At 43.6% G+C, this 27,128-nt stretch overlaps 1 protein-coding gene across 3 annotated transcripts in view; it reads left to right on the plus strand.

Annotated features, from left to right (window-relative positions):
- APC (APC regulator of WNT signaling pathway) overlaps positions 1 to 27,128 on the plus strand; it is a 2,693,590-nt gene that overhangs the window by 111,689 nt on the left and 2,554,773 nt on the right. Inside the window, exon 2 of one of the 3 annotated variants that reach the window (XM_044064201.1) lies at positions 10,460 to 10,643. The exons of the other annotated variants lie outside the window; for them this stretch is intronic. The gene's annotated coding sequence lies outside the window, so the exon portion shown is untranslated. The remainder of the gene's footprint in view (positions 1 to 10,459; positions 10,644 to 27,128) is intronic. 3 annotated transcript variants of the gene reach the window in all.

A 27,128-nucleotide genomic window follows, 5' to 3' on the forward strand; every position in this document is an offset into this window, starting at 1 on the left:
TTGCAGAACTCTTCAAAGCTTCCTTCGTCAGTGCTCCCATTGATGTAAGTTCCTTATTCAGACCCGAAGATAAAGACACTCTCTAAGTGTGAGCAGGAACGTAAACCCCTGTCTGTTATGGGTGTACATTTTTCGACCCATCAATGGACCTTAAATAGAAACCAACAAGGTGGACGAAAAATGTGCTTCAGAAAGTCCCAGGGTCCATTTCCAAGATTCACGTGGAGATGATTCCCCCCAGGAACGGGGGGATTGTATTGGAAGACACTGTCCACGCAGCAGAAGTGGTGTGCGGAACCAGGGATCTAGAGATACCTTCTCTGACAGATCCCACTAGCGCTGCTGAAAGGAGGCCCTACTGTCCATCTCTGGGGGCAGTCTGAGGTAATTTTTCCCTGCAGCAGAGATCCTGTACAGAGATTACAAAAGATTCATGGGTGCAGAGGATTATTTCCAGAGGTTGTATAATACCCTTTCCCCTACCACCTCCTTTAATAGTAAACAAAACCCTGATGTTCCACCTAGTAAGAGGGAAGCAGCAGTGCTAGAAATAAGCTGCTAGAAAAAGTCATCCAAGAAGTCCCCCTAGACTAGAGAGAGTCCGGAACTTACTGAAGATTCTTTAGTGCCAAAGAAAACTGGGTACTGGAGACCAATTTTGGATCTCTGCAATCTGAACATGTCAGTTCAGTACACAAACGTTCCAGATAGTCATAGTTCGGTTCATTCTACTTTCTCTACACAAGGATGACTGGATGTGCTGAATAGATCTTCAGGCTGCGTACTATCATATCTCCTGGATAGTGTTCATTTTGATATCTGCGCTTCCGGCTGGGAGCCAGTCATTACCGATTCAGAGCACTTCCCTTTGGTCTCACCATAGCCCTCAGGGTGTTCACCAAGTGCATGGCAGTAGTAGCAGATCAGCTGAGGCTACAGGGAATCCTGGTGTTTCCATATTTGGATGATTAGCTCGTGGTCTGCACTCTTGTGGGAGAAGAGGCTGGACTCTGCCCTTCTGAGCTAGGAATTTCTGGTTAAAGGTTTATAGTGCCTGAATATTTGAACTGTATCTTACTGAAACTGGTACACCTTGTTTGCTGTAGCATAGACTAGATCCAGGCCTGCTGAATCTAGCTTTGTTTATATGCTTGTTGTTTGTTTGCTTGTTATTTCCCTGGAACGCTAATTCCACCTAATACGTGGCTTCTCAGCGCTTCTGTGGATCACTAGTGATATCTGCATTGCTTACTGTACTTATTTCCTTGTTTCACTTGAAAGAAAGTTACTGTTTGTCGTTTTTGCATTTAGTTACTTGTAACACATTGCACTCAAGTTACCTGGCACTTGCTCACTAAAGCAATTATATAAGTCAGCACTAAAAATTAAAAGCACTACACCCTCGCTCCCCACTGGCCCTTGTTTTCAATTATTAAGGAATTCCCAATATTATTCTAGCATGTCCAAAGGTCAGTTGTCAGTCTCCTCTCCGGTCCAGCTGGTGAATCTGGGAATCTTGAGGCAATGTTATAACTGCCTCATGTACACAGACAACCCTCTCCTCCTCCCACATAACACAAATACTTGCAAGAGATGCAGCTATTTAGCCAAACTGGAGGCTGAGCTCTCTCAACTCAGGACTGGCAAGACCAGACAGGAGGAGAAGGCAACTACACACACCACAAAACCAGCCTCACAAAATGCTACCACACCACTGAATCAAACACATAAACACACAAAGACATACTCGGAGGCTCTGAGTAAAAATTTACCTAAACAGCAGAGGCCTCCAAAGCAGACACCCAAACAACTGCTACCTCAAGACACCCCACAAGCAACACATAAACCACAAAATCAGTGTGCAAAGCAGTCACAGCCCTTAAGGCCAAATACAACACCAAACATACTTGTCATAGGTGACTCCATAGTCAGACACACTGACATCCCACTCACCAGGCTGAACAAGGAGAGGGTCACACTAAGCTGCCTATTGGGCGCTAGAATCCGCCACATAACACAAGCACTCGGGTCACTCCACGGCAAGTACAAATATGACATAGTCATTGTCCATGCTGGTGTGAACGACCTGAGACGTACCTCCCTGGACTACATGAAAAGAGACATAGAGGAGCTCTCTGATTATGTAGCCCAGGCAGGTATGACCCTGACCCTGAGCAGTATCCTTCCTTCACCAAGAATGATGCCACAATATAGAGACAAGATGATCAGCTTTAACAATTGGCTTAATGTCTGGTGTCATTCAAAGGGGATCCAGTGTCTGTCTGCCTGGGATGACATGCTTGACAAGCCACGCTGCTTCGCAAGGGACGGCTTGCACCTGTCACCCCTGGGTTTCTGGATATTGGCTAAGGCTCTTGCCACCCCCATAGTGCCTTTTTTAGGCAAGGCTCAAATTCTAAACCTACCACCCTAGAAAACAAAAATGGGAAGAAATGGAGGGTAATGCTGCTCAAAGCCAGAAGTCTAAATCTCAAAATGCACGCACTCGAGGCCCTTCTCAGTATGGAGAACTTCGATGTCTGTGCTGTAACTGAAACCTGGTTCAAGGCTCCTGAGAGCACCCCGGCACTATTAGGTTTTACCTCATATCATGCGTTCCGGCCCCAAAACCCGGACCACACCACAAAAGGAGGGGGTGTATCCATATTCATAAAGGATACCCACACCTCCAGGTTGGTGGCAACGCAAGCTTGAAACCATCCAGGTGCAACTAACCATAGGCAAAACTGCTATACAAATTGTAGCATGCTACAGGCCACCCTCTCAAACTCAGGAACCCCACACAGCCTTCCTGAAGACACTGGAGGGTATAAATGTATCTCCAAACACCATCATATTGGGTGACTTCAACTACCCGAATATAGACTGGGAACATTACTCAAGCCCTAACTTACTAGCCCAACGGTTCCTGGAGTTCATAAATTCAAATGCCATGGAACAGCTAGTCACTGTTCCGACGAGAGGAGAAAATATACTAGATCTCATTATCACAAACATGGGGACAAAATGCTCCACACTGGAAGTATATCCCTCATTGGTGAGATCTGATCATAAACTAATCTCACTGGAAATCCACATCCCGCCCCCACCCCAAACAAAAAAAAAACACAGTGAAGAACTTCTCTAAAGCAAACTTCACACTACTCAAGACTGGTGTGGTATCCTTAAAGGCCCCTGAGCCAGTGGAAACCACAACCCAAGCTGCGGAAGCCCTTACAAATGCCTTCTATGGACACCTCCAGGACTGCATGGATCACGCATTCCCAAATAAAACCAAGACTCTTTCCACAAAGGGCAAACGTCCAGTCTGGTGGACCCCAGCCATTAACAAACTTTACAATAAGAGGAGAAAGCTATTACATGATGCCACAATACAGAGATAAGATGATCAGCTTTAACAATTGGCTTAAACACTGGTGTCATTCAAAGGGGATCCAGTGTCTGTCTGCCTGGGATGACATGCTGGACAAGCCACGCTGCTTCGCAAGGGACGGCTTGCACCTGTCACCCCTGGGATTCCGGATATTGGCAAAGGCTCTTGCCACCCCCATAGTGCCTTTTTTAGGCAAGGCTCAAATTCTAAACCTACCACCCTAGAACACAAAAAAGGAAAAAAACTAAGGGTAATGCTGCTCAATGCCAGAAGTCTAAATCTCAAAATGCACGCACTCGAGGCCCTTCTCAGTATGGAGAACATCGATGTCTGTGCTGTGACAGAAACCTGGTTCAAGGCTCCTGAGAGCACCCCAGCTATCAGGTTTTACCTCATATCATGCGTTCCGCCCCAAAATCTGGACAATACCAAGAAAGGAGGGGGTATCCATATTCATCAAGGACACCCACACCTCAAGACTGGTGGCAACGCACGATGCATCTGAGACCATCCAGGTGCAATTAACCATAGGCAAGACTGCTCTGCAAATTGTAGCAGGTTACAGGTCACCCTCACAAACTCAGGAACCTCACATGGCCTTCCTGAAAACACTAGAGGGGATAAATGTATCACCAAACACCATCATACTAGGTGACTTCAATTACCCTAATATAGACTGGGAACACTACTCAAGCCCAAACACCCTAGCCCAAAAGTTCCTGGAATTCATAAACTCAAATGCCATGGAACAACTAGTCACCATCCCCACAAGAGGAGATAACATACTTGATCTCATCATCACGAACATGGGAGCACAATGTTCAACACCGGAGGTGTACCCCTCACTGGTGAGATCAGACCACAAACTAATCTCGCTGGAGGTCCTCATCCCACCCCCACCTGAAATAAAAAGACCACAGTAAAGAACGTCTCAAAAGCCGACTTCACACTTCTAAAGACTAGTGTGGTCTCCTTTAAGGCCCCCGAGGGGCCGGAAAACAGTACTCAAGCCGCTGAATCACTTACAAATGCCTTCTACCAGCACCTGCAGGACTGCATGGATAAGGCAATCCCAAGCAAAACAAAGACTCTTTGTACCAAAGGCAAGCGTCCAGTCTGGTGGACCCCAGCCATAAACAAACTCTACAACAAAAGGAGGAAGCTACTACAAGATAGAGCAAAATCCTTAAAAGGTAAGACACCCTTGATCACTATAAGTAAAAACTAAGAGCTCTCATAAAATCATCCAAAGCAAATTTCGAGAGAAAAATAGCTAAAGACTCAAAAGACAATCATAAGGCCTTCTTTAGCTATGTTAGAAACCTGGGAGGAAACTCCCAGATATGCTCAGAGCTAGTTCAAAATGATGTGAAGATTACTGATCCTACAGACATTGCCAACATACTGGCTGACAGGTTCAGTGCAAACTCGCCTCCCCAAAAGGAGAGATATCTATACCAAGCGATTGCAGCCCCCAAACATCTCCAGCCCAAGTGAGAACTGCTCTCTCCAAAGCAAAAACACAGCATCCATGGGACCTGATGGTGTCCCCGGCTGTGTGCTCCATGAACTCAATGAGGAATTAAACCCACAGCTAGGACAGCTGTTTAATCAAAGTCTTACCTCTGGATACGCACCCAGGAGTGGCGCACTGCAACTGTGGTACCACTTCACAAAGGCGGTGCCTCCACCGACCCTGGAAATTACCGCCCATTAGCTTGACAAGCCTTATCTGCAAAGCCATGGAGAGGATCATAATGGACCTCATAAATAAAGACATAGGGAATTTGCAGACTTTGGATCCAACCCAGTTTGGCTTTGTCAAAGGCAGATCATGCCTTTTAAACTTGGTTGACTTTTTCAAACAGTCACCAAAGCCATTGATGAGGGAAAGGCAGTCCATACAGCCTACCTCGATCTGGCTAAGGCCTTCGATACAATACCCCATTCGGGTATCATTGAAAAACTCATCAGCTTAAATGTCAACCCATACATCACAAGATGGGTTGCAAACTGGCTGAGTGACAGAACCCACAGGGTCAGAGCTGCTGGTGCCATGTCAGACTCAAAGCCTGTCACAAGTGGTGTCCCACAGGGCTCAGTCCTGGGCCCACTCTTGTTTGGCATCTACTTTTCCAAGTACAAGCAAACACAGGAGGGTTATGGCTGACAAAGTTTGCAGATGACTGCAAACTGGGCCATAGTAGAAAACACATCTGACACAGATATCCTTCAGAAGGGTCTCACAGAAACGGATAACTGGTGCCAGAGCCACGGCCTAAAGTTAAATGCCAAAAATGCATAGTCATACCCTTCGGGAAAAACAAGGTTACCCCTAGCTACCAAATAGATGGCAATCCACTGAGCACAGAAGAAGTTATCAGGGACCTGGGGACCCAGGTTGATAGTAGTCTGTCATTCGACACCCATGTAGCTAAAGTAGTTAGGAAGACCTTCTACATTGCCCACCTTATCATGAAGGGATTCTCATCTAGATCAAGGGAGGTCATAGTCTCCCTTTACTCATCACTCATCAGACCAATGATTGAGTACAATGCCCCATTCGAATGTATCTGACCTGACACTTGCAGCAGCTGGAGAGGCCACAAAGTTCCTCACCAAAAGGATAAAGGGTCTCAAAATCTGTCCTATGCTGCCCGACTGAAAGAACTCCAGCTCTATTCAGTCGCCACCGCTTGCTCAGAGGTGACCTTTGCCTAACATACAAGGCCATGTCAAACCCAGATTTGATGAATATGCTTCACCTCAAAAATCTAGATCCATCAGAGCCACAAGGGCGGAGACTTAAACCTTGACACGGCTATTAATAGGACGTGCTGGAGGGATAGATTCATCACCCAAAGACTCCCTATGCTGTGGAACAAAATCCCGGTACATGTGAGGCAGAGCACCTCGCTGGCCTTGTTCAAGAGAAATCTTGACCAATGGATGGGAGATCGCAGATATACCCCAGGGATTACCTCAGTGTCACTGCTCGACAGAGGCACAGCAAAATAATGGGTATAGTTCCCCATACTAAAGGGGTGGCGTAAGCCACAAAACGATGGGCTAGGCTTGTAAATGCCCTCGGGCAGATAGCCTAGTATGAACCTATGAACCTATGAACATGATAGAACAAAATCCATAAAAGGGAAGTCACCCCTGATCATTATTAGTAAAAAAAATACAAGCACTCATAAAGTCAACTAAGGCCAATTTTGAGAGAGAAATTGCCATGGATTCAAAGGACAATCATAAGGCCTTTTTCAGCTATGTTAGGAACCTGGGTGGAAACTCCCAGATATGCTCAGAATGAGTCCAAAATGATACAAAAATCACTGAACCCACAGACATTGCCAACATACTGGCAGACAGGTTCAGTGCAAACTTCACACCCCCCCCCCTAAAGGAGAGATAACTATCCCAGCGGAGTGTAGCCTCCCAGACATCTCAAATGCGCAGGTGAAAGCTGCTCTCTCTAAAGCTAAAAACACAGCATCAATGGGACCAGATGGTGCCCCCGGCTGTGTGCTACACGAGCTAAATGAGGAATTAAACCCACACATAAGGCAGCTGTTTAATCTCAGCCTTACCACAGGATACGTGCCCAAGGAGTGGCGTACGGCAACTGTGGTCCCACTCCACAAAGGCGGTGCCTCTACGGACCCTGGTAATTACCGCCCCATAAGCTTAACAAGTCTAGTCTTCAAAGCTATGGAGAGGATCATAATGGAGCTCATAAACAAAGATATAGGGGACTTGCAGACATTGGACCCGACCCAGTTTGGCTTCGTCAAGGGCAGATCATGCCTTTTGAACTTGGTCGACTTCTTCGAAACAGTCACCAAGGCCATTGATGAGGGAAAGGCAGTCCATACAGCCTACCTTGACCTTGCAAAGGCTTTCACACAATACCCCACTCGGGTATTGTAGGAAAAACTTACCAGCTTAAATGTAAACCCATATGTCACAAGATGGGTTGCAAACTGGCTTAAGGACAGAACCCGCAGGGTTAGAGTTGCTGGCGGTATGTCAGACTCCAAGCCGGTCACAAGTGGTGTCCCACAGGGCTCGGTCCTTGGCCCCCTATTGTTCGGCATCTACTTCTCAGAAGTACAGGCCAACATGGGAGGACTTTGGCTGACAAAGTTTGCAGACGACTGCAAACTGGGCGCCATAGTGGAAAGTGCATCGGACACGGATATCCTTCAGAAGGGACTCACGGAAACAGATAGCTGGTGCCAGAGACATGGCCTGAAGTTAAACGCCAAAAAATGTATAGTCATACCCTTCGGGAAAAACAAGGTAACCCCAAGCTACCATATAGGTGGCAATCCACTAAGCACAGAAGAGGTTATCAGGGACCTGGGGACCCAGGTTGACAGTGGCCTTTCTTTTGACACTCACGTTGCTAAAGTGGTTAGAAAGACCTTCTACATTGCCCACCTGATCATGAAGGGATTCACATCCAGATCTAGTGAGGTCATTGTTCCCCTGTACTCTTCACTTATCAGACCAATGATCGAGTACAATGCCCCATTCGGGATGTATCTCACCCGACATCTGCAGCAATTGGAGAGACCCCAAAAGTTCCTCACCAAAAGGATAAAGGGACTCCAAAATCTGTCATATGCTGCCAGATTGAAGAAACTCCAGCTCTATTCAGTTGCATGCCGTCTGCTCAGAGGTGACATGTGCCTGACATACAAGGCCATGTCCAACCCGGAATTAATGGATATGCTCCACCTCAAAAAATCCAAATCCACCAAAACCACTAGAGCAAGCGACTTAAACCTTAGCACGGATATAAATAGGACGTGCTGGAGGGATAGATTTATCACTCAGAGACTCCCTATGCTGTGGAATAAAATCCCGGTCCATGTGAGGCAGAGCACCTCGCTGGCTCTGTTCAAGAGAAATCTTGACCTGTGGATGGGAGATCGTAGGTTTACCCCGGGAATCATCTCTGTGTCACTGCTGGACAGAGGCACAACAAACTAATGGGTGCAGTATTTTTTCATATAAGGGGTGGCGTAAGCCACAAAACTTTGGGCTAGGCTTATAAATGCCTTAGGGCAGATAGCCTAGTATAAATCTATGAACCTATAACCGCTCCGACCACACATCATTTGATCAAAGCACCCGATGATGTACTCCAGTTATGCTCTCATCTGGGAATTACTGTCATTCACAATAATCTCAACTTGAACCAACTAAAACAATGGATTTCATCGGATCCTTGTTCAGTATAGTATCTCTAACAGCCTGTCTTCCTATATCAATGATTCAAGCCATTCAATTTCAGGTTGGAATGATCCGAGTTCCTCTCTGTCAGCTTGATTGATCCTTCAAGCTTTGGGAGCAATGTCTTCTGCAATCGTTTTGGTATGTCTAGTAAGATACTAGATAAGAATCCTTCAGTTGACCCTAGTGACTGACTGATCACCAACCTTTTGTCCAACCAGATCAAGATAATTCTTGCACACACGTGTTCCCTTCTATAGCGGATTCACTCTGATCAGGTAATAGAAGGTTGTCTCTTTGTTTTCTCTCGGCCCAAGGCCGTAGTGACCATTGATGCTTCCCAGATTGGGTGGGGCGACATTTCTTGGAGAGAGACGGCCCAAAGGCACTTGGTCTCCCAAAGATGCCAACATTCATATCAATGTCCCGGAAGTGAGAGCTGTTCTTCCAACATTGCAGGCTTTCCAAGGCACTCTCCCCGCTAGGAGTATTGTGATCCAGACGGACAATATGTCGGTGGTCTGTTACATCAACAAACAAGGGGGAACCAGATATTACCCCATGTCTAGAAGCTTTGAGAGTGTGGCAATGGACGATCTTCTGCACATGGTGTCTGATAGCAACGTGCATTCCGGGGAAGACCAGTGTGATTGCAGACAAGTTGGTTGTCTTGTCTCCTTCATCCACTATGGACTTGATCCATTTCCAGGCCTACTGTCTTACCCAGCAAACATGATTCATCCAGGTATTCCAGGCTTGAAGTTGGAACGCATGGTTTCTCCTGTTTTATTGATTATGCTAGACAGCTCAGGCTTTCCTCCCCCGTCTGTCACATTTTTTTTTCATCCCACAAAAGCAAATTGAAAAGATTTGATTGCAATAAAAGTTGGATCCTAGTTCAGCACATATTCCTAAAGTTCTGAAATTTTTTGCTTCAGTTTTCAATGACTGAACTAGCTCTTCTACTGCAAAAGTACAGTTGGCTGCCATTTCTAATTTTCGTATAGGAATAAATAAATCCTCTTTGGCATCCTCCAAACTTTGCAGAGTCTTTCTAAGAGGAACTTTTCTGCTTAGAACCCCAGTTAAACATCCTCCTCAGGATTTTAACATAGTTTTGCAAACTTTAACTCAACCTCCATTTGAACCTTCAGCTAAAAGGTGAGCTAAAATTTCTAACCTGGAAAATATATGTTACACCTATTGGGTGTTCACAGAAGTTAAGCTTTTAACATATTTCCAAACATTTAAGGAAATCTGAACAATTGTTTGTCTCTCTTTCAGATTCAGAATTAGTTAAACCAGTTTCTAAAGTAATTTTAGATAAATGATTTTGTATGATCTTTGTATGTAATAAATTAAGCTAACCTTTACCTAAACCACTAAAGGCACATTTCACCTGATCTATGGCAACTTCTTCAGCCTTTTTGTCTAGATCTTTATTGATGATAATTTGTGCAGCCACAACTTGGGCTAATCCTCATACCTTTATTGCTCATTACAGATTAGATGTGGTCTGTAGGGGAAGAGCAGCCTTTGGCTCAGTGGTACTCTGGGAAAATCCGTCCTTAGAGTCCTCCTAGGGTTTTAGATAGCTGGGGGCTCTATTCCAAGAGTTAAAGAATGAATGAAAATTGATAGCATCAGGTAAAGGAAGTTATGTACTTACCATAGTGTTACATATGTGTTGTCCATTTTCATTCTTCCTCAACTTCTCTCCCACCAATCCCCTCATTTTCTCATTTGGAAGGACCGAAGATGCTGGAGGAACCATTGTTCATGTGTTTGAATCACAGATTCTATTATTTTATTCTGTTACAGAGCTCTTCCAATGCAAGGAGCAACAAACAAGATCTGAAGTGTATTAGGAGACTAGGGCATTATGCGAAAGGGAGGAGGTCGAGATTTTCAGTGATCCATGAGCTGTTAGAAGCGCCTGAGTCAGATCCGAACCTAAGAGTTAAGGAGGAGTGAAGAAAATGGACAGCACAAATGGAATGTTATGGTGAGTATGAAACTTTTTTCAACTACATTAGTAAATTTGCATTAAAAATAAAAATGAAATAAAACAGAAGCTGGGATTCTTATGGAAATTCACATTTTTCAGTAATAAAATGAATAAGAATTAGACTGCAAGTACTTTACCTATCAGGAAGAGTAAATTCACCCAGAAATCTAAACATGACCTCCTGAAGAAACCCAGCTTCATAGTTGGCAGGAAGATAGTTGACAAGAACAGGAAATTTTCAGTCCTCACAGCAACAGAAAACAGAAATGTGGTCACTGTAATTCAGGAGATGGATTACACATAAAACTGCACTCAAAAGCTTTTGCTAGGCATTGCACTGTTCAAGAACAGGTAAAGGCATAAAAAAGTGTGTGTGTATATGTATGTAAACCTACAGATGGAAGTGAAACCGTAAGTCCTACAAAGGGGTAATTCTTTTGTCAAGTCCTGGTGGAGGCTGGAATTCTGAGAGGTCCCATGGCTGGATATGCAGGTAGGCCAGCAATGTGTGACTGCCTTGGGGCCTGGGGTGGGCAAGTCTTTGCCTACCAATGAGTATGCCAGCTTGCTGGAGGGAGTGCCATTTAGAAAAAGCCCTGTTGCCAGCACATGTGATGCTACTTGCTTCACTCTTTGCTCTTTCCCAGACCACCAGCAGCAGCCTCAGCTGGAGAGTAGTACCAGTTGAATGCCGCTGTCTTATTGCCTCTCGTGAGGAGCTATCTTGAGGAGGACAGGAATCATGGGGAAGCAGACAGGCAACTGATTTGTCAGCTTGGACTAGGAATAAAAAAATTGACACCAACTTAAGGTTTTTAAATATTATTACACACAAAACACTGCACAAGTACAAATGCATATTAAAAGAGCAATAAAGTTCTTTTAAAATTATCATAGAAATCAAATTGATGGTGGGGAGGAGCAGTACTACTTATATAATATTGTCTTTAAGTTTTTGACTTTGTCATCAAACTAATCCATTTGATTGCTGCCAAGCCAGACAGCAACTGTTTCTAGAGCTAAGTTATGGTAATTTTTTAAAAGCAGTTTAGCTCTGTGGAGGAGTAAGATGGAGCTCTGATTGTGACCCAGTTGACTGGAGTTTGACTAGTGGCTGTGACACACAAGGAGCCAGGTAGGGATTGGGAGGAGTGAAGGGGTGTGGTTTGGTCACCTCTCTAAGGGTGGTGGGGAGGGTTTTATGAATTTGGGAGCACACCAAGTAGATAATCTACTTGTTGGAGACATCACATGATTTGAGGGGAGGGGCAGGAATTCTTGAAGGGAGTGTCCTTTGCGGAAGTGAGAGGATGTCTTCTGTGGTCAGCCCTTTGCATTCACCCCTCCTCAGTGCTTTACAGGTTACTTGCAAGGATAGCAAAAGGCCAAATAAAGAAATAAACATCCCTGTTGGTTCTCTGAAAGATGGCCTTTTCTGGTTGATAGCCACATAGGTGATTGTGAATGAATGGACAAATTGCTTCTACTGCCTGTCCGTCATTAACCCACCTCCCAGCCAATGTGAGAAAGTCTTGTGTTGAACATGGAAAGGAACTTGTTGGCCTTTTTTGTTGTATCTGAAACAAGATGGAAAACAAAACATAAGGGAAATTAAACAAATAAATAATATGAATAAAACTGTTATAAAAGTAACCATATCTGTCTCTTATCCAGACATGATCAGAAAAAGAAGAAAGCAACATCAAATTTGGTAATGTAACAGAAAAGAAAAATATATGAGCTGCTGCTAAGCTTCATCTTGTAGTTCAAGGTTAGAGTCCCTCAGCCCTTTTTGTGCCTACTGTGTGACTCTCTAAGCAAGTAGTACTGTGTCACCCCTGAAAGGAGGCTTTTGCTTAGTGGATTTACCTCATTAACAAATGGGGGAAAAATAGCAATTCTAAGCTTGTGCTGTAAAGGTTTGTCAAATGCAGTATTGTTTTACAAATCTACAGACTTTTCATTATTCCCAGTGTCTGACATTTCTTCCAGTCAACTGTTATAAACTTTGCACTAAAATTGTGCAGTCACTGGTGTAACAAAGCATTCTACATTAAAGGGACTCTTGCTAAGCAAAAATATGCAAAAAGACACAGACAGATGCATACACACACATTGTCTCTATGCTTGAATTTGCTGATAGTGTTCTCAATGCACCTATGCTCTCCGGGATAGGCATTATAAGGAAATAAGGGACCTTCCAGAGGTGACGAGACCCAGTTTCACAGGGTGGTCCATTGTATCACTTTAATGTCCACTGTTTCAGCATTATTGAATACTTTAATTATTTTGTAACTGGATAAGTGGGAGGCTGCATAGATACTTGTCTCCATGACCCACTCCACAAAGGCATAGATAGGTAAATAACAGTACTGTGTGTGTGTGTGTGTGTGTGTGTGTGTGTGTGTGTGTGTGTGTGTGTGGGGGGTTACACATACGTAAATGTTTTATACCAAGTGTGTTCACTCACAAACTCTCTTATACACAGTTTAATGGGCTAATTGGAGTGTTTTGGGGAGGAAGCTGGAGTGTTCCAGAAAAAGCCAATAAAACTTGGGAAGAACATGACACTGAAAGTTTAGATTAAATCCCAAACCCTGGAGTTGTTATCTTGCCACTGAGCCACCATCCTGCAAAAGAAGAATCAGTACGTCTTTTCTAGGTGAAAGTTGAATACTTCAGGCTTTTCATTAGTCATTGTGTTGGTTAACTATACAAAGAACTGCTTTTAAGCAGCTGTAACGTTGATCAGTAAATCAGCTTTACTAACTAAGCCTTACACATTGATTTGTTCCCACATGTTGGCTATTTGTGTTGGTGCAATAATTTAATTTGCAAAAATTTGAACTTTGGTATTTGCTCATTACCTGTGGATTAAAATCTTTGCTTTGGATTATTATTTCAGCGGATTTATACGTAATTGTTTTTTACCCTGTCTGCCCAGATCAACTAGCCTCCAGTTCTTCCCTGTGATCCATTCATTCCCTGCCTGGCTCGCTGAAGCTATGTTACCAACTGTGGTGAGAGGTGGGCTGTGCTTAGGCATTTTTTATGCCTTGACATTTGCTTCATTTAGTGTCACACCTCCATTGATGTCAATGCAGGTTGATGTCCACAGATTACAGGAAACCTAGAGAAATGCCTCTGCAGTTAAGTCCTTCATCTCCACCAAGTGGCAGACATAGCCTTTTAAGAAATCTCTTTCCTTCCCCTGGGATTGGTGTTCAAGCACGGGTGCTGTTCATTTTCCCTCGTTCTTGTTTGTACTTTCCATAGGAATACACAGTGAACAACTTACCCAAGAAGACTAAAACTGACTTGCGCCTGGATGTTCTTCGTGTTTCACTGTTGCAGTCATTACATTTGGGTAATCTGCTGGCAGGTTGCCCTCAGTCGGCCAGAATATCCAAGTCTTGGGTCATGCGTTGGTTGCTGTCTCCTCTCCCATAACGTCAGGTCGTCAGGGGTATAAAATATGCAGCCGACGCCATTTTCTTCAGTTTTTCCTTGCCGCACGGTGCCCGAAGCAGAAGCAGTTCGCAAGTGCCGGTCGGCCAACTCCTGAAATTTTCACATTCGAGTTTTAGAACCGAACTCTTCAATTAAAGCTAAGTACCCCGTTGGGGAAACTTTTTCTTGCTCTTTACCGATGTCAGTAAAAGTTAATAATTGCATTACCTGTGGGAAGCAAATACCTCATAAGGATTTTCATTTGTACTGTATTCCTTGCCTAGGCCCAGATCATAATGTGCTTTGCTGTCGGTTTTGTGCTAGATTTAACCAACGCACTATTAAGCTTCGGTATATCTTTGCGTCAAAATATTTTGGAAACGGATTTAATTACCCTGAAATGTCGTCGGATAGCAATCAGACTACCGGAGTTCAAAAAACGCAAAGAAAAGGACAGAGACAGACCGTTGGGGTCCAAAACCGATGACGAAGCTTCTCCTAAGCCAGTCACCGGTTCACCGGTACTCTGGCGCTTTCGCAGCCCTTGATACCTGCTACTTTCGAGTTGCAGGCCTCTACCAAGACCCATGTGGAGTCCAGCATGCCGCAAAATTCTCAGAGTATTGTACCTGTGGATGTCTCTCCCTCGGATGGGTCCGGAGCCGTTGAGCAGGCACCGGCTTCTGAGGGTGTTTTCAGGCCTCAACATTTCTATATAAAACTGACGCCAGCTTCAAAAACAAAGACAAAAGCAACTTCTAAGGCTAAAAAAATGACACATGAGCCATGTGCTCAGGCCTCTATGCCTAAAAAACAGATGATCAAAATGGCTGAAGACTTAATTACCTTGATCAGGGGTTCCAAACCCCCCCCCCCCCAATAAGAGGCCTAGGCAAGTCACTGATTATGAATTTTCAGATCAGGTTTCTATTTCTTCTGATTCCTCTTCTGAACTGGAATTTTCTATACCACCCTATGAGGAGTCAGATGCAGAGGAATCCATCCCATCTGCATCTTCTCCTGAAGATTATTCTTTTGGAGAAACCTTGCATACTTTAAGGTAGCATTTTCATTGGGAGAGTCAGGATTTCTCAGAATCAAAAAAGAGGCTTAGGGATTTCCTTCTTCCTCAGCATAGGCCTTTGGCTATACCTCCTGTATTAGAGATTGTTGATGTGTTTTCGGAATCAAGCATAGCTCCTGATTCCCTACCTCCGGCTCCTAGTAAGCCAAACAGATATTACAGGGTTCCTGACTACCACAATTTTTTATTAAAAAATCCTGCTGCTGACCCTGAAACTATCTCAACGGTCCCAAAGGTGTAAAGGCCTCAACAGCTAAGAATCCTACCCTCTCTAATAGAGATTCCAGGGCACTGGATAGATGGGGAAAGAAGGTGTATACGTCTGCAACCTTGGCAATTAGGGCCTTAAACTGCCAGTTTCATATGCTTAAATATCAGCAGCATGTTATGAGATTATTGAAACAGAAAATGATGTTGATTTCTGAATGTGTGGAAAATTAAAGAATTACAGAAATTATTGCATGCAGCAGAACAGGTTGGAAAGCATACTTTGCAATGTGATTTTGATTCCTTGGAGGCCTCTTGCAGGGTCACAGTTACTGGATCTGTGATTGGAAAGCATGCCTGGCTCAAGGAGCAAAATCTGCCTGATCATGTTAAAGCTAAATTGTTGTATGCACCTTTGCAGCATGATACTCTGTTTGGTAATAAGGCAGAAGAGGTTTTAAAGAAAATGAAAGACAAAGCTAAATCTATGCAAACTGTAAAAGATTTCTTACAAGTGCAGCCACCCAGATTCAGTAGACACTGGCCTACAAAAAATTGGTCCTTTCCTGTGTCCGACAGAGCCTCACTGGGCAAATCCAGGTGCTCAAAAGGCTCTAGATACCAATCGCAGGGTTCTTGCAGGTCAAAGCAATGGAGTGCCTCTACCTCCAAATCTGGAGGAAACAAAGCACAACTCTACAGTAAACAGTCTCAATGACTTCCCTCTGCCATCACCAAGCACTTATCTTTTGGCAGCCCCCTTAGGGGGAAAATTAACACTTCATGCTCAAAATTGGCAGTTAATAACCCAGGACAAGTGGGTATTAAACATAGTATCCCAGGGATACAGATTTCATTTCCATACCTTGCCAATTTCAAACGGTTGGCCAGATCTGCTACAAAATCAATGGGAAGAGGCACAGAAACAACTTACGTCCCTCATGGATATGGGGGCTATTCAACCAGTACCAGAACAGGAAAAAGGGCAAGGATTTTATTCAAGACTGTTCCTGGTACCCAGAAAAGACCATGCCTGGCTCCCAATACTAGATTTATCGATTTTGAACACATTCTTGGACATCCCAAAATTCAGAATGCTGACTTTGCAATAGCTTCTGCCCATGCTGGGCAAGAACGCTTGGTTAGTGACTCTAGACTTAAGAGGCATACCTGCATATCCCAATAAGGGAATCGGGCAGAAGATACCTCCACTTCAAGCCTGGTTTTATGCATTACCAATTCTCTGCACTGCCCTTTGGCTTATCTACTGCGCCCAGGATCTTTACAAAGTGCCTGGCACCAGTAATTGCATTTTGCAGACAAAGAAGCATACAAATATATCCTTACTTGGACGACTGTCTCATTCAAGCAGAAAACAAGGACATTCTTCTTCAACATCTGGCACTTGTAAAAAGGCTTCTAACATGCCTAGGGTACACAATAAATGAAAAGAAATCACAACTGGTATCCTCTCAAAAGATTACATTCCTGGGTGCAAGCTTGAATACAACTGCCTAGATGGCTTACCTTACGGCATACAAGCAAAGGTAACTGACTATTTACTTCAAACAGATGGCAACAAAAACACAGTTATCTGCAAGACAAATTCTGCAGGCTTTGGGATTCATGACATCCTGCATTCTACTAATTCCATATGCAAGATTACATATGATGAAACTACAGTGGTATCTAAAAAGGGGTCACCATTGTCACAGTCTGGAAACAGTGATTCCTCTCATTCCCTGCCTACAACAGGAGTTTCTTTGGTGGGCAGAGACATGTCACCAGAACATGGGACGGTCTTTCACTCTACCCCCTGCCACCCAAATCCTAACTACATCCTTCATGCTCAAAATTGGCAGTTAATAACCCAGGACAAGTGGGTATTAAACATAGTATCCCAGGGATACAGTTTTAATTTCCATACCTTGCCAATTCCAAACGGTTGGCCAGATCTGCTACAAAATCAAAAAAGACTATACTTGGGGGGGCCCACCTGGTGGGGAGATGCATTCAGGGCATATGGGGCCCAAATCAAATGCTTCTGCATATCAACCAGAAAGAGATTTTGGCTGTTCAGAATGCCCTGACAGCCTTCAAGGACTTACTTCATTTAGGACAACTACTGATTAAAGACGGACAACACCACGGTTATGTGGTACATAAACAAGCAGGGGGGTACACATTCCTACCCCCTTTGCAGACTAGCCATGGCATTGTGGGACACAGCCTTGACTTACAAAGTACATCTTCAAGCTCAGTTCCCGCCAGTAAAACAAAATACTCTGGCAGACGACCTAAGCAGAAGTTTTATGGACCCTCACGAGTGGAAACTGGATCCACAAGTCTTCAGCAGGATAACAGAGAAATGGGGGTGTCCGGACATAGATCTATTTGCCTCTCCCCCAAAATGATAAACTGGACAAATTCTGCACAAGGACTAATCACAGACAATCATTGGAAGTGGATGCCCTATCCTTATCCTTCAGTTGGAAAAACCTGTCAGTCTACGCCTTTCCTCCTCTGCCTCTTCTTCCCAAGGTCTTACTAAAGGTCAGACAGGAAAAAACAAAAATGATCCTAATTGCCCCGGACTGGCCTCGCCAGCACTGGTACCCAATTCTAAGGAATATGTCTCAACTCCCTCCTTGGTACTTGCCTCAAATACCTCATCTACTGTCTCAGCAGAGCAATCAAATTCTGCACCATCAGCTCCAAACTCTGAACCTGGCAGCATGGCTGATCATGTAATTATTCAAACAACATCTCTCAATAAATCTGTGATGGATGTCATTTTGGAAGCCAGAAGGCCTAGTACTAGAAAATCTTATGCTGATAAACGGAAGAGATTCTGTGCTTGGAACCAAGCACAAGGAACAGACACAGCAAAGCCAAATATTCCTCAGATTCTACAATACTTGACTGAGATGCTTGACAAGGGCCTATCTTTTTCATCAATAAAAATCCATGCCTCTGCCATCTCGGCTCATTACAACACAGAGCCTCCCATCTTTTATAATCCTCTGCAGTATCTTAGAGTGGCCAAAAATTTAAGGCCTCCCAGAAGATCACCAACTCCTGCATGGGACCTCAATTTTGTGTTGGAAAAGCTCACCCTGCCTCCATTTGAACCAGCAGCTGCCTCCATTTGAACCAGCAGCTACTGCGGATATAAAGTTTTTATCTTGGAAAACCACTTTCCTGCTGGCAATAACTTCAGCAAGAAGGGTTTCAGAGCTACAGGCCCTCATGGCTGTGGAGCCTTTTATTACATTTTACCCGGACAGGGTGTCCCTCAGGACTAATCCTTCCTTTATGCCTAAGGTGGTATCCAGTGTGGCTCTTAACCAAACTATTCACCTGCCAACTTTTTACCCAAATCTACAGAACAAGGGGGAGCGGATTCTGCATTCCTTGGACGTACACAGACGACTAAGATTTTACTTAAACAGGACCAAATCTCTAAAATTCTGAGCAGCTACTGGTGGCTTTTGCTGCAGGATCAGAGGGGAAGGCTATTTCAAAGCAGACTTTCAAAGTGGATAAGCCACTGCATTCGTTTCTGCTACTTGCATCATGGTAAATCGGTGACCAAGGGAATCTGGTCACATTCCACCAGGGCTGCATCTACCTCAGCAGCTTTTCTTAGAGGGGTGCCAACCAAAGACATTCTAGAAGCTGCTATTTGGAGCTCTGTTTATATTTTTACAAAGCATTATCATTTGTCTCTCTTCTCTAAGTCCAGGGCAGGTTTTGCCACTGCAGTTCTGCAGGGCCTTCTAGCCGCTCCTAATGCTATTTAGTTCCAGCCTCCCATCCATAGCTTTGGGATTCTATCCAAATGTAATGACTGCAACAGTGAAACACGAAGAACATAGTACAGTTGTGTACACTAACCATAAATGTAGATGTTCGAGTGTATTCACTCTTGCAGTCCGGGTTACCCACCCGCCATCCCCTTTTTTTCTAGAACTTCTCTTTCCTTCAGCCTTTGTGGTGTATTTGCTTTTAGATGAAGGTAAAGTTTATGTTGTTACAATTGCATTTTATATACATATACATATATATATATATATATATATTTTTTTTTTTTTGCTCCCCATTTGCGGGGTACCTGACATCTGGGGCAAGAAAAACTGAAGAAAATGTCAGCTGCATGTTTTATACCCCTGACAACCTGACGTCATGGAAGAGGAGACTGCAACTGACGCAGGACCCAGGACCCAAGACTTTGATATTCAGGCCGACTGAGGGCAATCTGCCAGCAGAGTACCCAAATGTAATGACTGCAACAGTGAATACACTCTAACATCTACATTTATGGTAAGTGTACACAACTGTACTTTTCTTTCTCTGTCATATAAACTTTATGACCTCAAAGTTAAGGTAGTTTGTTAGGTTTGGACAGGTCACTTCAAACCCACCTCCAGATTCAAGTGCAGCACCCTTTGACTTAGAAGATACAGCTGTCTGAAAAATGTGGAAAGTCATAAATATAAAACAAGATTTTGTTTTAAACAGAAAAATGCATGCAAGGTGTTTTTACTTAAGTAATTTTTATGCATATTGCATATGTTTGTATGTGCGTTTGAGTGCAGTTGCCTAGGTCTGCCTTCCACATTCAAAGAGGGCTGGCAGTTTGCCTTTCTTCTGCTTACCTTGACCTATAAAGGACTGTAGCCCATTGTTCTTTTTCAGTTATACTGGAGCAGTTGGCCTTTACTTCAGATTAATTTGGCCATGCTTTAACAACGGATTTGTTCAGCCTTCTGCAGTGCTCATCGTATAGTTTGCTGCAGACCTTGTCCAGTTGTCTCATTGCTTAGGTTGTTTAGGTACATCATTTGAGTTGATCTTGATGTTTTTTAATCATTTCGCTATGTTTTTTCCCCCTAAGCTTGTTGTGTATTTCTTTTAGTCACTAGAGGTAATTTTGCATGATTCACACTCAATTTCATGTTTTCATTGATGTGAAACATGAATGATCTGCAGTTAACACACTTAAAAGGCAGTTCATTCTGTCTGTGTCATTCTCTGACCATGTGGGGGTGGAGTTGATAATCTGATTTGCAGCACTCCAAGCAGAGGTAAAAAATGGAAGATAATGCCTGTTTATAAATAGGTTGTAGTGTCAGGAAGTATAATTTAAAATGTGGCAGCTTTTTTGTGTGTTTTTAAGGTTCTGAGGGCAGGTTTAATCTCATACTAATCTAGTACTAGTAAAATTGTAGATGAACAGTGTCATTGATAGGGCTAACCCTACGTGAAGGAATTTCTTTATTCCGGACTCTGGTAGCTTTTCAAATCTTAAGTGCGAGTATTAGCATAGCAACCGTTTGACAAGTAGAACTGACTGTGACACAGTCCATTTTTATGACAAAAACAAGATAGCAATCTGTGTAGTCCACGTAATACTGTTTGTAGCAGGGAGTGAACATTTTTTCCTAAATATATGTTTGGATTAGAGAGGATGTGATGTAGCAAAGTTGAATAAAATCTACCTGATACCTGTCAAATGGAAGGAGAACTGACTCCTCGAAGTGAGTTTAAAACAGTAGTGTTGTGGGAGCTATAGCATAGTGTTAAGGGAGGACAAAAGCTCTTAACTGCAGCCACATTCATCAAAGTACATTGCTTCCCTGTGCATGTGTGTTTTGAGATAGATTCACAGATGGCAGGAACATGGACAGTAAGTGTTTTATTGTAATAAAATGTTTAGAACTGTCAGTAAGTGCTTTTTGTATTTAGTACATTTTTTTTTAAATTTGGAAATGTTACCAGGAGTAACTGGTACTTTAAAGGTGGGGAAATTATGATAGCTTGCTTCACCCCAAATCCCTAGCAATAATCAGGGAACAGTGGAACTTTTTCTTTTTTAGTTGATACCAGAACATTGCGGCAATACTGTACTTGGATACCTTCCACCATGTCATTGACTGTGTGGTTTAGCATGTTTGACAATTTCACAAAGTGTTTATAACACATCATTTTTCTTCCCTTCTGAATACAAGTACTTCTAGCTCCCAAAGAATGTAATTAACAATGCAAGGAGCAGCAGATATTTATTACAGCAGTAAAACTTTGACAGAGATCAGCACTTGCTACATACTGCAACACCTTCACCACATTAAGCTTCCATATAAGCTCATGTGAATAACCAGACTTTTTAAGCTGCACACAAATCCATTTCTAGACACTGCTGTGTAGTGTTCACAAGGCAAAGGATATTGGCTGATTTTGGATCCTGATAACCAGCATAGAAAAAAATTACACTAGAACTATAAATTTCCACTCTTGTAAATATATAGTAACTTACATTTGTTTTGCAGTTGTGGTAAATTCAGAGTGAGTGAACACTTGTCTGATGGCTCATGGAGAGTGCAAGACGGGCCAGCATCCTCCCAAACCCTCTCACTCTTATCTTAAAACAACAAAAATTGAGGGTGAGTTGAGGTGCAGTGGTCCATTACTAATGGAGTAATGTGGTTACCGAGCAATAGACATCTCGGCTGGAGAAACCATATCACTTACTTCTCTGGACCCGTACAATATAAAAGGTCCAGTATTGTCCATGATTGCCAAACCCCCTGCCACAAGTAGCAGGTTTGTTGCTGTAACCACCAAGTTGTCAGGTCTTGAATAGTCTTGAAAGGCCAAACAAGAAAACTGAGATTTCCTCCAAAGCAGGCACCCAAGCAACTGCTACCCCAAAGCAAAACACACGCAACACATAGCTCACAAAGCCAGTGTGCTGAACAGTCACAGCCCTTAAGGCTAAACAACACATCTGATACACTTGTAATAGGTGACTCTATCATCAGGCACACTGACGTCCCGCTCACCAGGCTGAACAAGGAGAAGGTCACAGTGAGCTGCCTGTCTGGCGCTAGGATCCGCCACATAACACAAGCACTCAGGTCACTCCAAGGCAAATACAAATATGACTCTGTCATTGTCCATGCTGGTGTGAATGACTTGAGACGTACCTCCCTGGACTACATGAAAAGAGACCTAGAGGAGCTCCCTGAGCATGTAGCCCAGGCCGGTATGACCTTGACCTTGAGTAGCATCTTACCCTCACCAAGAATGATGCCACAATATGAAGACAAGATGATCCAAGTTCAACAATTGGCTTAAGTATTGGTGTCATTCAGAGGGGATCCAATGCCTGTCAGCCTGGGGATGACATGCTCGACAAGCCACGATGCTTCGCTAGGGACGGCTTGCACCTGTCACCCCTGGGCTTTCGGATATTGGCAAAGGCTCTTGCTACCCCCATAGTACCTTTTTTAGGCAAGGCTCAAAAGACAAACCCATCTCTATAGGTATCACAAAGGATAAGAAACTAAGAGTAATGCTACTCAGCGCCAAAAGTCTAAACCTCAAGATGCACGCACTCGAAACTCTCCTTAGCATGGAGAACATCAATATCTGTGCAGTAACAGAAACCTGGTTCAAGGCTCCCGAGAGCACCCCAGCACTACCAGGTTATACCTCATACCATGCTTTTCAGCCCCAAAACTTGGACCGAACCACAAAAGGAGGGGGAGTATCAATATTCGTCAAAGATACCCGCACCTCCAGGTTGGTGGCACAGCACGAAGCATCAGAGACTATCCATGTGCAACGTAAACGTAAACCAACTGCAAATAAATAAATAAACTAACAGTGGGTAAAACTGCCTACCAGTTTATAGCCTGCTACAGACCACCCTCCCAAACCCGGAACCCCACTCGGCCTTCCAGAGAACATTGGAAAATATGAAGGTCTTTCCAAACACCATTATATTGGACGACTTCAACTACCCAAACATAGACTGGGAGCATTACTCTAGCTCCAACACCCTAGCCCAAAGGTTCCTAGACTTTATAAACTCAAATGCTATGGAACAACTTGTTACCACTCCCACATACTGGACCTGATCATCACCAACATGGGGACTCTATGCTCCAGACCAGAAGTGTATCCCTCACTGGTAAGATCAGACCATAAACTAATCTCACTGGATATTCACATCCTGACCCCACCCCCTGCCCAGAAAACCACAGTGAAAAACTTCTCTAAAGCAAATTTCACACTCCTCAAAACCGAGATGGAATCCTTCAAAGCTCCCGGGCCTGTGGAAAGTACAGCCCAGACCACAGAATCCTTTATAAACGCATTCTATGAACACCTTCAGGAATGCATGGATCATGCAATCCCAAATAAAACCAAGACCCAATCCTCCAAAGGCAGACGTCCTGTCTGGTGGACCCCAGCCATAAACAAACTATACAATAGAAGGAGGAAGCTACTACATGATAGAGCAAAATCCCAAAAAGGGAAGGCATCTCTGATCAGTATTAGCAAAAAACTATGGGCACTCATAAAATCGTCTAAGGCCAGCTTCGAGAGAAAAATTGCACAGGACACTAAGGATAATCACAAGGCTTTCTTTAGTTATGTAAGGAACCTGGGTGGGAATTCCCAGATATGCTCAGAATTGGTCCAAAATGACAAATACACCAAACCCACAGACATTGCCAGCATCCTAGCTGACAGGTTCAGTGCAAACGTCCCCCCCCCCCCCATTAAGGGCAAATATCTATCCCAGCAGAGTGCTGCCCCCCTGACATCTCAGATGCTCAGGTAAGAGCCACCCTCTCCAAAGCAAAAAACACAGCATCAATGGGACCAGCTGGTGTCCTGGGCTGCGTCCTACATGAACTCCAAGAAGAGCTAAACCCAAACATAAAACTACTGTTCAATCTCAGCCTTACTACAGGATATGTACCCAAAGAGTGGCGTACAGCAACAGTGGTCCCTCTCCACAAAGGTGGTGCCTCAACGCATCCTGGAAACTATCGCCCCATAAGCCTGACTAGCGTGGTCTGCAAAGCTATGGAAAGGATCATCATGGACCTCATAAATAAAGATATTGGGGACCTACAGACACTGGATCCTACCCAGTTCGGCTTTAAGGGCAGATCTTGCCCCTTAAACCTGGTCAATTTCTTTGAAACAGTCACCAAGGCCATTGACGAGAGGAAGGTGGTCCACACAGCCTACTTGGACCTCGCAAAAGCCTTCGATACAGTACCCCACTCTGGCATTATAGATAAGCTCACCAGCTTAAATATAAACCCCTGTGTCACTAGATGGGTTGCAAACTGGCTCAAGGACAGAACCCACATGGTTAGAATTGCTGGAGCCATGTCAGACTCCAAACCAGTTACAAGTGGCGTCCCACAAGGCTCAGTCCTGGGACCTCTCTTGTTCGGTATATATTTTTTGGAGGTACAGGCCAACACGGAAGGACTGTGGCTGACCAAGTTCGCAGATGACTGCAAACTGGGCGCCATAATCGACTCTCCAGCCGACACAAGCATCCTCCAAAAGGGCCTCATAGAAACAGACAACTGGTGCCAGAGCCATGGCCTCAAGCTAAACGCCAAAAGGTGTATAGTCATCCCCTTTGGCAAAAACAAAGTGCCCACAAATTACCACATAGGTGGTAATCCATTAAGTACAGAAGAAGTAATTGGGGACCTGGGGACCCAAGTTGATAGCAATCTCATTTGACAACCACGTGGCCAAAGTGGTTAGAGAAACATTTTATATAGCCCACCTAATCATGAAGGGATTCACATCTAGATCAGGGGAGGTCATCGTGCCTCTTTACTCATCCCTCATCAGACCCATAATTGAGTACAATGCCCCTTTTGGGATGTACCTTACCAGACACCTGCAGCAACTGGAAAGACCCCAAAAGTACCTCACCAAGAGGATCAAAGGGCTCAAACAGATGCCATATGCTGCCCGGTTAAAGAAACTCCAGCTCTACTCAGTGGCATACCGCCTGCTCAGAGGCGATCTGTGCCTGACGTATAAAGCCATGTCCAACCCGGAATTAATGGACATGCTGCACCTCAGAAAATCCAAATCCCATCGAGCTATGCACTCTAGAGACTTGAACCTCAGCACTGAAATAAATAGGACATGCTGGAGGGACAGATTCATAACCCAGAGGCTCCCTTCACTCTGGAATAAAATCCCAGTCCAGGTTAGGCAAAGTCCCTCATTGACTCTCTTCAAGAGGAATCTTGATGAGTGGATGGGAGATCGTAGGTTTACCCCGGGTATCACTTCTGTGTCACTGTTAGACAGAGGCACAGTATACTAACCTCGAAAAAGGGCATAGCAAAATTCATTTAAAATGGGTGGTGAAAGCCAAACACACACTGGCTAGGCTTATAAATGCCCTAGGGCAGATAGCCTAGTATGAACCTATGAACCTATAAGGCTATCAGGAGGGGATGAAAAAGTGGGATGTCTTTAGTTTGATGCATTGCCTTACATTCAAGTATGTAGTTTGAGTGAACATGGAAGATTATGTGAAATGTACGCTGGGCAGAGGGGGGGGGGAGAGCGAGAGAATGAGCATGTTGCTTTATTGCACATATGTACTAACAGGAATTAGAAAAATGAATCGAAGATTAAAGACATGGTTCAGTCTTGTAGTCTAGAAATCTTGATTTCATTTAGTATGTATAAACAGATTGTCTATCAAAAATGTTCCCTTAATTAAAATTACATTTTTAGAACAGTTTTAACTGCTGAACCTTTAGGGTTAAAGGTCATGTCTAAAGGTGAGAAACTGCCTTTTGTTTTTGTATAAAAACAAAAAAAAAAGTTTGAATGCATTATTATATGTATTATGCATTCATAAATGAAACATTTTTAAAAATTGCTCCCAAACACGAAGACTAAATATATTGAGCCATGTTTACAGCATGATATTCATGGGCAGGCAGGAGGCATGTACTTCACTTTGAGTTCCAGCTATAATTATGATGGATTAGCGTAACAAAGTAACTGTAAATTAGTTATATAATTGCAAACTGTTGTTAAATTAACAATATGGCAGTCACGTAACTAATTTACAATTAATTTGCTCCGCTAAGCAAGCAATAATGCTCGACAGGTGTGTGTTATTGTGTAAATAACTCCCTCCTAGTGGTGTGTTTTTGATGTAAAAAATGCAAACCAATTTATTAGTAAATTATTTTTTTTTCTTAAGTCCCTTTTTCTTTGTTCAGTAATGCCCTCCAGGGTGAGCATTATTGGGGATATAACCAACCTTCCAGGGGTAGAGAGATTCTCCACCTGTGACACAGGCCTCCTAACACCCCTGGGTAGGCCGTTCTTTCCACACTAACTCCCAACCAGTTTGGCATTTTTGCTTGTTCAATTTGTTTATGTAGTGGCAACGTTCTGATTCTTTTGTCATGTTTAAAAAAAAAAACTTGTTTTTTTCACTTGATTGTCCAGTAGACAGAAAATTCGTCCATCTGTCAATTGCAAGTTCTGTCTGTCTGAGCATAAAGGAGCCGAACTGTGACTCTCATAGTTCTGGTAAGCTATTCTGTCTGTAAAATGTAAAGAGTGTGTCCCTGAGGGAGATGACATGCTTGTGAAATTGTCAATGAAGCACCTCAAAATGAAAATAAACCATAGCTAATTTAAATGTTAGGAGCTGCAGCCTCAAGGCCCAATGAACTATGATAGAATATTACAAGTATACATTCAGTATTCTTCTAACAAGCCAAGAAGTCTGAGCATCTATGTGGCACAATATAGTGTGTGTGTGTGTGTGTGTGTGTGTGTGTGTGTGTGTGTGTGGGCGCGCGCGTGTGTGCGCATATATGCCCAGACAGATTAGCAAAGTGGTTAAGGCGTAGAATTACCAAATGATAGACCTG

This window comes from Protopterus annectens, chromosome 2.part2, assembly GCF_019279795.1.
Source record: "Protopterus annectens isolate FY-2018-M chromosome 2.part2, PAN1.0, whole genome shotgun sequence".
Taxonomy (NCBI): Eukaryota; Metazoa; Chordata; order Ceratodontiformes; family Protopteridae; genus Protopterus; species Protopterus annectens.